At 32.7% G+C, this 11,662-nt stretch overlaps 1 long non-coding RNA gene and 1 other non-coding gene across 2 annotated transcripts; one reads left to right on the top strand and one right to left on the bottom strand.

Annotated features, from left to right (window-relative positions):
• The first annotated feature begins 4,025 nt into the window (after positions 1-4,025).
• Positions 4,026-4,099, top strand: TRNAT-AGU (transfer RNA threonine (anticodon AGU)). The gene has a single exon. It is a non-coding gene; the product is annotated as a tRNA-Thr (tRNA).
• A 6,441-nt stretch (positions 4,100-10,540) lies between these two features.
• Positions 10,541-10,981, bottom strand: LOC143624031 (uncharacterized). The gene is made up of 3 exons (XR_013152022.1): positions 10,730-10,981; positions 10,675-10,693; positions 10,541-10,624 (listed from the first exon to the last, which is right to left on the bottom strand). It is a non-coding gene; the product is annotated as an uncharacterized LOC143624031 (long non-coding RNA).
• Between the last annotated feature and the right edge of the window lie 681 nt (positions 10,982-11,662).

Genomic DNA, 11,662 nt, shown 5'->3' with positions numbered 1-11,662 from the left:
ACAAATTTCAAATTTAACTTAAATTTGGAATTTAAAATTCGAAATTGTAATCGTTTTAGAAATAAAAAAATTAATCGCGGTAATGCTACATGTTATGGAATGTTAAACCACTGATTTACAATTTATTATTGGCCTTACCGAAAAAAGACTAATGATAATGTCCATGGATGAAACTTTTTATGTAGAACCTAGAAGAACAACATATAAAAGAAAAATACAGGAAAAATATAAAACTTCAAATAAATACAAAACAACCATTGTTATAGGTATAACACATGAACCGAAAAACTTACCGGAAAAACGTAAAAACGTATAAATATTAGCTTAATCGCCGTTTTTTATTTAGAACCTAAACTGATTTTAAAAAAAAATCAGTTAACAATGAAAATAAAGATAAAAAGGTTAGATCTACAATAACCGGAAGAAAATATGATGTTGCCGGAAAAAGATATAACATTGCCGGAAAATCATATAACATTGTTGGCCATTAAAGTATAATATATAACCTTACCAGGAAACGATTAATCTCGATCCACATTATCGGAATATAGAAGATGGTGGAGTTAGAGAGAGAGATTAAATACAAACAAAAACGGAAAACAAAAATCTTACCGGAAAACCGTAATAACTTCAAAATATCAGTTCAATCTTGGATTTTGATATACAACCTAAAGAGATTATTACAAAATCATATAACAATTAAAATAAATATAAAACCATATCGGAAAACTTTACCGGAAAAAGATATTACCTTGCTGGAAAATCAAATAACATTGTTGGCCATTAGAGCATAATATATAACCTTACCAGAAAACGATTAATCCCGATCTACATTACCGGAATATATAAGATGGTGGGGTTAGTAAGTCGAGAGAGAGAGAGAGAGATTAAAATGATTTTTATGGAAAATATTAAGGTTTAAATAAGTTTTTTTGGTGTTTGGTCAACATGACACATGACATAATATTAGAGCACATGAGAATGGAAATATGGTGACTGGATTGCATATGTGGACAGCCTAGAAGAAGACCATGTGTCAACATTGTATTGCTTTAATAGTATTTAAAGATTTCTAATTTTATTGGGTAAAAGTAATTTTAAAAAAATATTCTCTATATTTAAAAGAGTGAATTAATTCATCCCATTTACTTCAAAATACATTATTTTATTTTGTTGAAATCTTTTTTTATATTATTTTTTGTATGTAATATGTAACGAAACTATTGAAAAGAAAGTTTTACAATATCGTTGTTTTATTAATTCCTTTGTTATTGTTTTTTTTAATTTAGGGTATTTAAAATTTGAACCGATGTAAAATCGATACTAGTATTGTTGACGTTGTTTGGTCATTTTTGGTTTGGTTCGCCATCGGTTTTAGTACGGTATCAATACTCGACAAACTTTTTAAAAAGATATTTTATTTTGAAAACAATTCTGTATCAACAAAATTTATGCCAAATGTCTAGATAAAAAATTAAACACAATTGTGTGTTCAACTTTTTCAAAAGATTTAACGAGCTCAAGTTTTTTTTTTTGAAACAAAGCTGTTTAAAAAAAAGTATTTTTGATATTCATAAGTGGTTCGAGTGTTGTGCCGAGTGACGAACCAAACTGAATGTGAGCTAGCAGCATCGATATATACCAGTATCGATAATAAATCCAACTCAAATTTTAAAACACCCTTAATCGGAAAAAACAACTTGAAGAATACATTAATAAAGCAATAAATAAAAACAACAAAGATATATAAAACCAAAAAATAATAATACAGAGTTTTTTTGACCACTAACGACTCTAGAATTCTATTAGTTAGGGTCCGTTGGTGGAAAATATGTTAAAATGTGGGACCAAAGACAAACATTTCATTAGTTGAGATTGGTTATTACAAATATTTAATAGTTGAGATTATTTAAATCCAACAAACCTTTAAATTTTATTGTCAACTATGTGTTTTAGAGAATTCTGCAACATTAAACCTATCATGTATCAACTAGATACATGATAGCCAAAAGACGAGGGTACATGCACCAATCAGCCGGTATCTCGATGATTGAGTGCCATGTGCTTTATGTCCAAGGCTTGATGCAAAACTGCTATCGAGCCGGGGGTCTCACCGAAAGCAGCCTCTCTATCCCTATGGGGTAGAGGTAAGGCTGTCTACATCTTACCCTCCTCAGACCCTAACATAGCTTTGCTATTGGTGGGATATACTAAGTACGATGATGATGATGATGATGTATCAACTAGATTAGTTCCATCCAATATGAACGTTTATGTCCAGTTGGTGCTCATGCATTCATCATCATTCAAATATACTAAGGTTTTAGGTTAGAAGCAGCGTACGATTAGCTTTAAATCATTAACCTTCAACTTGATGAATTTCATACCATCGATCACCCTCCTCCTCACACTCCATATGCGCACCACATTGTATGTTGACATAAATAAAAGGGTTTACTCTTCATTTGACCCCTTTTGATTAGTCATTAAGTTGGGAATGCTTACATGACAACATTAGCCCCCCAAGTTCTAAACCTGAATTAATATATTTTCTTGAAAAGCCAATATGACTAAAGAAAAACAAAGGGGCGGATTGCAAGCGTAAAAGCCCGAACATACAATGAAAAAAGAGCCAACCAAACAAACTACAAAGGAAAGTTAACAAAATTAAACAAGCACCAATCATCCGAATCAATCTTTATTCTTCAATTTCGATTGCTCACCCATAGGAAAGAAGTCGCTTTTATATCATTCACCAACTTGCTCCACGATACAGCCTTGTTATTGAAAATCTTTTCGTTTTTAGCTCTTCAAATCAACCAACGTGTTACTAGTGAGTTAGCTTGAGTCACCTCACTCTCCATTTTATTTGTCTTTTGTTTGCTTGGATATTCCAAAACATCTTTAACCGAATCAAAACAGGATGGTCCCGATAATTTAAACCACTTATGAATAATAGACCAAATTCATTTAGCTACCTGACATTGGACCATGAGATGAACATTTGATTCTGGAAATATGCCAGAAAGTACACACTTATCGTCTCCAACATTAATACCTCTTACCGACAAGGTTAACTTTGTAGCAACGCGATCTAGGAGTAATCTTTAAATAAAGCAATTCTCCTTTAACGAGATACATTTCATCCAAAAGTTACCTTCTGCCAGTTGATGATTCACATCGTCTAGCTCCGTTTCTAACCATATATGCAGAAACCGTATCATCTCCATTTCTCCATAACCAGCAATCTGGATCCATTTTCGTTTTCATTTCCATCTTAGACACCATTGATCTCCTAGCACTTATCAAAATCCAAATTAAGAGTGTTTTAGTTCAGTCTCCTACTCCACCGCCAAGTCCACGACATCTCATTATTTTGCCATAATGCCATGTATAACAATCTCTAACACTCACTGTTAAATTAATAAACACAAACTTAACCAAGTATTAACCATTTAAGTAACACATTGTCATTTAAGCTTTTAATTTATACATATATTTATAAAAATAAAATATTCCCAAAAATGGGATGTTACAAAAAGTGAAAAAAGATTATTGCCAACAAAAATGTATTAAATCTCATAAGCTGTTTATGTTTATATATTAACTACCCGTCAAACTTATGATAAACTAATAATTATGCTAGAGGTGATAGAGAAAAACATATTAACCGAACTGAAATTGGAACACTGAACATGTCGGTTTGTACTTTTATCAAAACCGAAGTGTATAAAACAATGACTTTTTACTCATGAAAAATGCATCCATTTTATCACATCCATACATCCTATGGTTATTATTAATACGAAGAAATTTGGTAGAGCCATACGACGTTGATTGTACAATACAAGTAATAATTGCTTTCACGAGATGTGTTGGGGTTTTGGATGCAGAGGCGTAATTGGGGCATTGCTGCAGGCCCATTAGGCCTACTAAATCATGTGGAGACTGGAGGGTAATGTCCACTTTAATCTCTTAAAAGAAATTTATCTAAATATAAATAATTTGTCTAACTGAATAACAAAGCTCTCGTAGCTCAGTTGGTTAGAGCACCCGTTTAGTAAGCGGGAGGTCTTGAGTTCGACTCTCAACGAGAGCAGTTGTTTTGTTTCTTTTTTAAATTAGTTTTCCCTTAACATAAAAACTAAAAAGAAATGCACGTATGTATAATTCATGTAGATCATCAACGTATTTACATGTGTGGGTTGAAGATGGAAACATAATTGCTTGCCATTGGAGTTGAAGATGGAAACATAAAAAAATTGTCATTAGTATTGTTAGGTCTAAGTTATGGAAAACTCAGTCAACCCTATTTGCATGCCCGACCTCACGGTTGTTTTTTTTCCATCATTAATAGGAGACCATATTAGTGATAAATAACATGAGAATCAATTTAATCATTCAATCATATACGATCTGGCTTTAAACACTTTGAAGGTGATTTATAAGGGAAAATCACAAAAGTAACCTGCTTTTTCCTGTGTTATGTCTTTATGGTCACATCTAAATAATTCACGCCTGGTCTTGATTTGCTCTTATCTCTCCTAAACATCTCACACAAAACGAACGGCTTACATAGAGAAACAACATGCTCCGCGTCACATGCAAAAGAAATGAAGAAATGGACCCGTGAGGTCGTGAGTTGGGTCCGGCATGCAAATAGGGTTGACTGAGACTCCCATGACTTAGACCTAACAATACTAATAAGCACTAGGCCCGTGACTCATATTAACATGGTAAGTTAGTAACGTTTGTATAAATAAGTAAATGATAGTGACATTATTGCATAGCAAGATCACACTTGTCAAGCCTAAGGGTATCATGAGGGGCTGTCATTGTTGACAGACGACCATGAACAACATTAGCAGGTACCATTCTCCTGAGTCAAATTCTTTTTATTATATGTAATTTTGTGAAAATTAGATGAAAATAGCTATAGAGGGTTGCTTATAGAAGTCATTTTAGTATATCGTGCACCTTCAAAATAAATATGGAGTAATGAAAACAACATAATATAACATGTATCAATTTATCAACCAATTTATTTTGCCATCAAAATAATATCATTTGGTTCCATTTTAAAATTGTTTTTAACAAGTAAGCACTTCACGTGCGATGATGCGGTGAGATACATGTACATATGCAATTTGATATATCGCGTGTGAAAGTCGTTTAAAATATAAATACTTCATTTTGAGGAAGAAAAAAAATAAACCTCGTTAACGTTGACCCATTTGTTACAATATGACCAATCAATTAAAGCACTTGCAAAAATGGTTTACATTACAACAATTCTTTATTAATAAATACTTGTTTTCAATAAAGTTTATATTAGAATTTTGAGAAACAATTAAACAACCATGTAGTTACTTTCTTTAAGAAAAGTAAAATTAATAAAAAGTAATAGTGAAAAGTAAAATTAATAAAAAGTAAAATTAAGGTGCGCAAGGTAATAGTGAAAAGTAAAATTAATAAAAAGTTAAATGTGTAACATATAGTATTATTTAGAGTATAAGGTGAAGTTATGTAACATATATTATTTAGAGTTAAATGTGTAACATATATTATTTAGAGTATAAGGTGTGAAAAGTAATATTAATAAAAAGTTAAATGTGTAACATGTATTATTTAGAGTATAAGGTGAAGTTATGTATCCAAAAGCTCAATAACTTGTATATTGCTGTTCAATGAACAATAATAAGCTTCACTCCTTTGTCATTGTTTCATTTGAATGTTGTATTTTATTTTACTTTATTTATATAGGTTTTATATGATGGTATATGATTGTATAATGTAAATATCAAAGTATCATAATTCGTTTATACGGATTGAACATTTTGAACTGTTTATAACTTTATATATTGTAGGAAAAAAGAAAATGATGATCTACACTGCATGGTGGTATTGATTGCAAAACTTGGCCCAAAACATATGGGGTTTTATGAGTAAAACTAATTGATCTCTTACTTAGCCCATGTTATTTGATCAAATTTGGCCCAAGATGTTATTTGATCAACATTGGCCCAAGAACCTAATAGTAGTGGGCTAATTGGTAAAAGACATAGCCCCATATAGAGGTGCACAAAAAAACCCACACCCGAAACCGGTTTTTTATATACCCGGGTATTCTATACTCGAAACCGGAACCGACCCTACCTGTAGGGTATGGATAGGGTATGCATTTTGAGGTCAATACCCGGACCCGGTCATACCCTATACCCGATACCCGGTTATACCTGATACCCGATACTAATTTTCTAATACCCGAAATAATACATGAGTTTTTATAGTATATTTTTATGTTTATTTCACAAATTTTATGGTTAAGTTTTTTGTAAAATGCATATTACTAAGTATGTGACCTAAATAAGTTAAGTCTAAGCCCTAAGGTATTCAATTCTCTCTAAAAATCCTTAACTTTAATTCTACTTCTCCACGAATTCCTATCCTCAACAATGTCCTCGGAGAGGTTTAGGTCTATCAAATCATGCCTAACCCTCTCATCCCAAATTGACTTGGGATGAGAGAATTAGGCATGATTTGATAGACCTAAACCTCTCCGAGGACATGGTTGAGGATAGGAATTTGTGGAGAAGTAGAATTAAAGTTAAGGATTTTTAGAGAGAATTGAATACCTTAGGGCTTAGACTTAACTTATTTAGGTCACATACCATAATGGTATTTCCCTTACATATATTATTATTATTATTATAATTATTATTAGCTTTTATATAGCTGTTAAACTGTGATCTTATTATTAATATTATTATAATTAGTAGTAGTTTTTATATAACTGTTAAACTTTGATTTCCTTTATTTTGCTTCATACACATGTACTTAGAGCCGAGGGTCTCTCTGGAAGCCACCTCTTTATTCCTTTGGATAGAGGTACGGTGTGCCTACATCCCACCCTCCCCAGACCCTACTTATAGCTTTGCTGTCGGTGGGATTTTACTGGGCATGATTGATTGATTGATATATTACTAAGTAAATAATTTGTAATTAAGTGGATTTATAGTTTTTGTAATATAGTTTAATTATTTTTATAAATTTCGAAGCAAATTTAAATTTTAAACAAATTAAAAAATGTATAAAAAAATTACAAATTCAAAACCGGATATTAATACCAGGTTGTACCCGGACACATACCCGGTTCCAATACCCGAACCCGATCATACCCTACCCGAGTACATAGGGTTGAGTTTTTCTCCTCAATACCCTACCCGAACCCTACCCGATTTCTGTCAATACCCGATTTTCCAATACCCGATCATACCCGAAACCGGTTCAGACCCGAACCCAGGTATTAGAAAAAACCCGATTTGTGCACCTCTAGCCCCATATGGAGGTGCACACAGAACCCAGTTAACCGGTTCCTAACCGATTCGTACCCGAAAATATAACCGGTTACTAACCGGTCCAATCCTAACTGGTTACTAACCGACCCTAACCGGCTGTTAGTAACTGGTTTATATTATTGATTTCAAAACCGGTTATAAAACGGTTAACCAATTTTTTTAATTATTATTTTATTAAAAATCAGGGTTTTATCGGTTATTAACTGGTTAATCGGTCGGTCGATCCGTTTCTTTAACTGGTCAAAACCGGTAGCTACCCGACCTGAAAAACCAGTCTAACCGGTTAATTCCAGCCAATAAAAATTGGTTAGTAAAATAACCGGTAGCCGGTTAACCGCTTTTGTGCACCTCTAGCCCCATACAGAGCCGGCCATGAGGGGAGGCAGGGTAGTCGACGGCCATAGGCCCGACACCCCGCTAGGCTCGAAATTATATATATATATATACTAGTTTGAGGCCCGTGTATTATACAGGTAATTATTGAAAATTTTAAACTTTGAACAATAAGTGAAATCAAGTCAACAAATTAATCATATATTGTTAATACAATTACAATTAAATTAAAATTACAAAAATTGCATAACTAAGATTACACAAATATGTTACAAATAGGTAAAAACTTTCTTTTACACTACATTTGTGATTGTATTAGCAGGTATACATTAATTATCAAAAATCAAAATCTTTAGTTCATGTCTGCTTGTAACTCTTAACAAAGTAACATATATGACTGCTTATAATTCTTAACATAGCCATATATAGTTGTCTGTGGGACAAAAAAAGGTTCTCCAAGTACATACCAACTCTAGATAAATGATAATATATATCCATGATACTAATAAAAAGTATTCATACACATAAAATATCATAGCTTTTAATTAATTAATATGATGTCATATTATGATGTCATATTAGAACATTTGCTCATGTTTATAAAAAAATCATAAGTATCCCAAAAACCATATACCTGAACTTTGATGATATAATCATCTTTAGAATCTTTACAATTTGAAATTGATTGATAGTTATAAATTTGTTGTCATTAATATTCTGTGTATGACAAATTTTTAATTGACTTTATATTTACAATTAAAAATTGTATAATCAAGTAACATAAAAACTAAAAATTAAAATATAACAAATGATTTATTTATTTCATATGAATGTAATTGCCAGAAAAATGAGAAATATATACTAACATTAAAACAATGTTCAAATAATAGTGATTATTCTGAGTTAGAAGAATATTAAAAGATTTAAAGTTGCATAAAGTGAAGGTAGTGATTCTTGTTTATAATCGTTGAAAGTAGGGTTGTCACTTTTACCCGTAACATGAAACCCAACCCAAAATAACTCGTACTTGAACCCAAACTAACCGGACCTGAGAAACTCGAACCCAAGAAAATACTAACCCGAACTTGAACCGAAGTAATTAGGATTGATTCTTGGGTCCGAATTCTAGGTTTCGGGTCAACCCGAAAACTTTTAGTTTTAAAATCACATGTATTTAGGTATTAAAGACTAAGCCTTAGCCGCTGACGTTATCAGGATTTAGTCCAAGTTCATTGCTCTCATTCCACATATTATGAATGTTTATTGTTTATTATTTTGAATATAAACCATAATAAACACTTAAATTAACACTTCAAAATTCACTAATCGTCTTTTGTCAATCCATATGAAGAATACTTATTATATGTAGTAATGGATTTAGTTGGAATAAACCTATAATTTTAATGTCATCTATTGAAATAACTTAAAAGATAAGGACCATATATGAAAATTGGTTGAAAAAAATGTGAGGAGGGCTATGGTATTGACAAGTCGCAAAAATGGTCAGCTTTTATTAGAATATATATATATATATATATATGAAAACAAATATGTATAATCAATTTTTCAACACAATTACATGACCACTAGCTTGGTCTAGTGGCAAAGATGTATGACATCTAACCAAGAGGTTGGGTTCTAGTCTTATTTGACACATTTTAAGTTTATTTTTATACAAAAGTTTTTTAAACAACTCAAATCATAACCAAATAAGCTCATTTAAAATTAAATTGTTTAAACCCAATAAAACATTCCTTTCATTTAAGGCTCAAAAAAAAAAATTCGCCTTTGACCCAAAAAAATTTTCTCCTTCTCGGAGCCGGCCCTGGCCCCATATTATATGATCTGGTCAACTCTCGTCCCTAATTTGTTAATAGCAATACAACTTCAGCACGCATTATGATATTTATTACTACGAAACTTAGTTACTATTAACTATTTAGTGATTATTCAAGTTACTATTAGTGCTTATTTTATTCAAGTTTAGCATCTAGTAGGGTGAAATTATAAAGAAAAAAATGTTGTTAAATAATAACCAGTGTTGCATCTAAATCAAATTTATATAAAAAAAGTTCACAATGGTAAAACTATAAGTTGATGTTGCTTCTTATGTTGTTATGGCTGAAATAGTGGGTTTTGACTTTTGAGGTACTAGGGGTGGAGGTGCAACGATGGTTGGTTGGGATAATCAAGAGAGAGAGAAAGGAAAGGAATAAGACATATCACAAACGGGTTTTTTCTTTATTAACCTAAAATTACCGATGACAAAATACCTTGTTGATAAACTAACCTCGCAATGGGTCTTTTCATGTGTTAACACTTAACAGGTTAGTTTTTGTAAAAAAAAACAAAAGAAAAAAGAAAAAAAGGAAACATTATATTAAAACAACTCATTCTGATTTTTGAGTGGTATGATACATGTGTATGATAATGTTTTTATGCCCTTAATGTGCTTTTACAAATGGTAGTGTGTTAGTTTATACTACATAAAAATCAATCATTTGTGTATGACTACTTGAACAAATTTGGTCCTTAATAGATTGGTTAGTTCATATTCAGTAACTTTATGTTACAAAAAGTTCATTTTTGCTTACTATGATACACGAGGTTAAGTTATTCTACAAACGGTAATAAAAATAAGAAGATAGGAAGTCGTAGTTAATTATTATTTGTCAAGGAGAAATCTGCAATTTGCCTCCCTGGGTTATATCGTCGGGAGATGGAATAACCACTGAAAAAGAATTTGCGCATGTTGCACGCCTGTGTTTCTCGGGCGGGTTTTTTTGACTCCTAAAGTCAGTTGACCAAGCGTTGACCGTTAATGGTGAAGGGTAAAATTGTCATTGTACATAATAATAATAATAATGAGTAGATCTGATGAAGCTTCATCATCATCAACCTCATCACCCTCCCGTCCACCCTCCCCGTCGCACCTCCACCACCGCCGCACCTCCACCCTCCCGTCGCACCCTCCCCGTCGCACCTCCACCCTCCCGTCGCACCTCCACCACCGCCACACCTCCACCCTCTCGTCGCACCTCCACCACCGCCGCACCTCCACCCTCCCGTCGCACCCTCCCTGTCGCTCCTCCATGATGATGGTAAAGATAGAAAGATGATGATGATGATGATGAAGATAAAGAACTGATTTTTGATTTGAGATGCTTTCACAGAGTCAGAACCCATCAAAGTGCGGTTGTAAAAACTTGTTTTTGGATGGATTGAGAGTGAGATTTTGATGGGTTTTGATCCGAAGACTGAATCTGAGATGGGGTTTGAACGAATTGTTTAAAGGAACCCCAAAGGGGAAGAAGACTTTGGGGGGGGGGGGGTTGTTTATTTGTTTATGGGTTAGACTGAAGCGTTTAATGGTCTATATGAACAAATTTATGGGTTGGATTGAAGCATTTACTTGTTTCATATGTTCTGTTGTGTGATTGGTGGATTTATTGGGTGTTAATCTTTTTGGTATGAAAAATAGGAAAATATTAATCTAGTGTTTGGTGATCTGTAATTTCTTTGGGTTGTGCTTTTCATTTTTATGTTTTAGGATAATCATTCTGCAGATTTGGATCAATTAGTATGTTTATGCAGCTGTAATTTATATACTTTGGTATATGGAGATGATGATGAGGAAGTGATGAATATATATTTCATATTGTATATGTTTAACAAACATTAGTTCAGTTCAAATGGTAGGTTTTGTTTGTGGTTAAACCAGAGGTCGGGGGTTCGAACCCCAGCCACTACATGATTTTGAAATATTAGTTTTAGAATTAATTATAGGCTTAGGCGTAAAATGGTCATTTCAACCTTTTTTGGTTAGTCAACTAACGGTCAACTGATGAGAAGGGCATAAACTGACCCGCCAAAATATCACAAGCTTGCAATATGCGCAAATTCTTTTCAGTGGTTATTCAATCTCCCGATGATATAACCCAGGGAGGCAAATTGCAGATTTCTCTTTGTCA

This window comes from Bidens hawaiensis, unplaced genomic scaffold, assembly GCF_021521415.1.
Source record: "Bidens hawaiensis isolate Kalapana, Puna unplaced genomic scaffold, B.hawaiensis_p1.1 tig00003653_1, whole genome shotgun sequence".
Classification (NCBI taxonomy): Eukaryota; Viridiplantae; Streptophyta; class Magnoliopsida; order Asterales; family Asteraceae; genus Bidens; species Bidens hawaiensis.
This window is presented reverse-complemented; position numbering and strand designations above follow the sequence as displayed.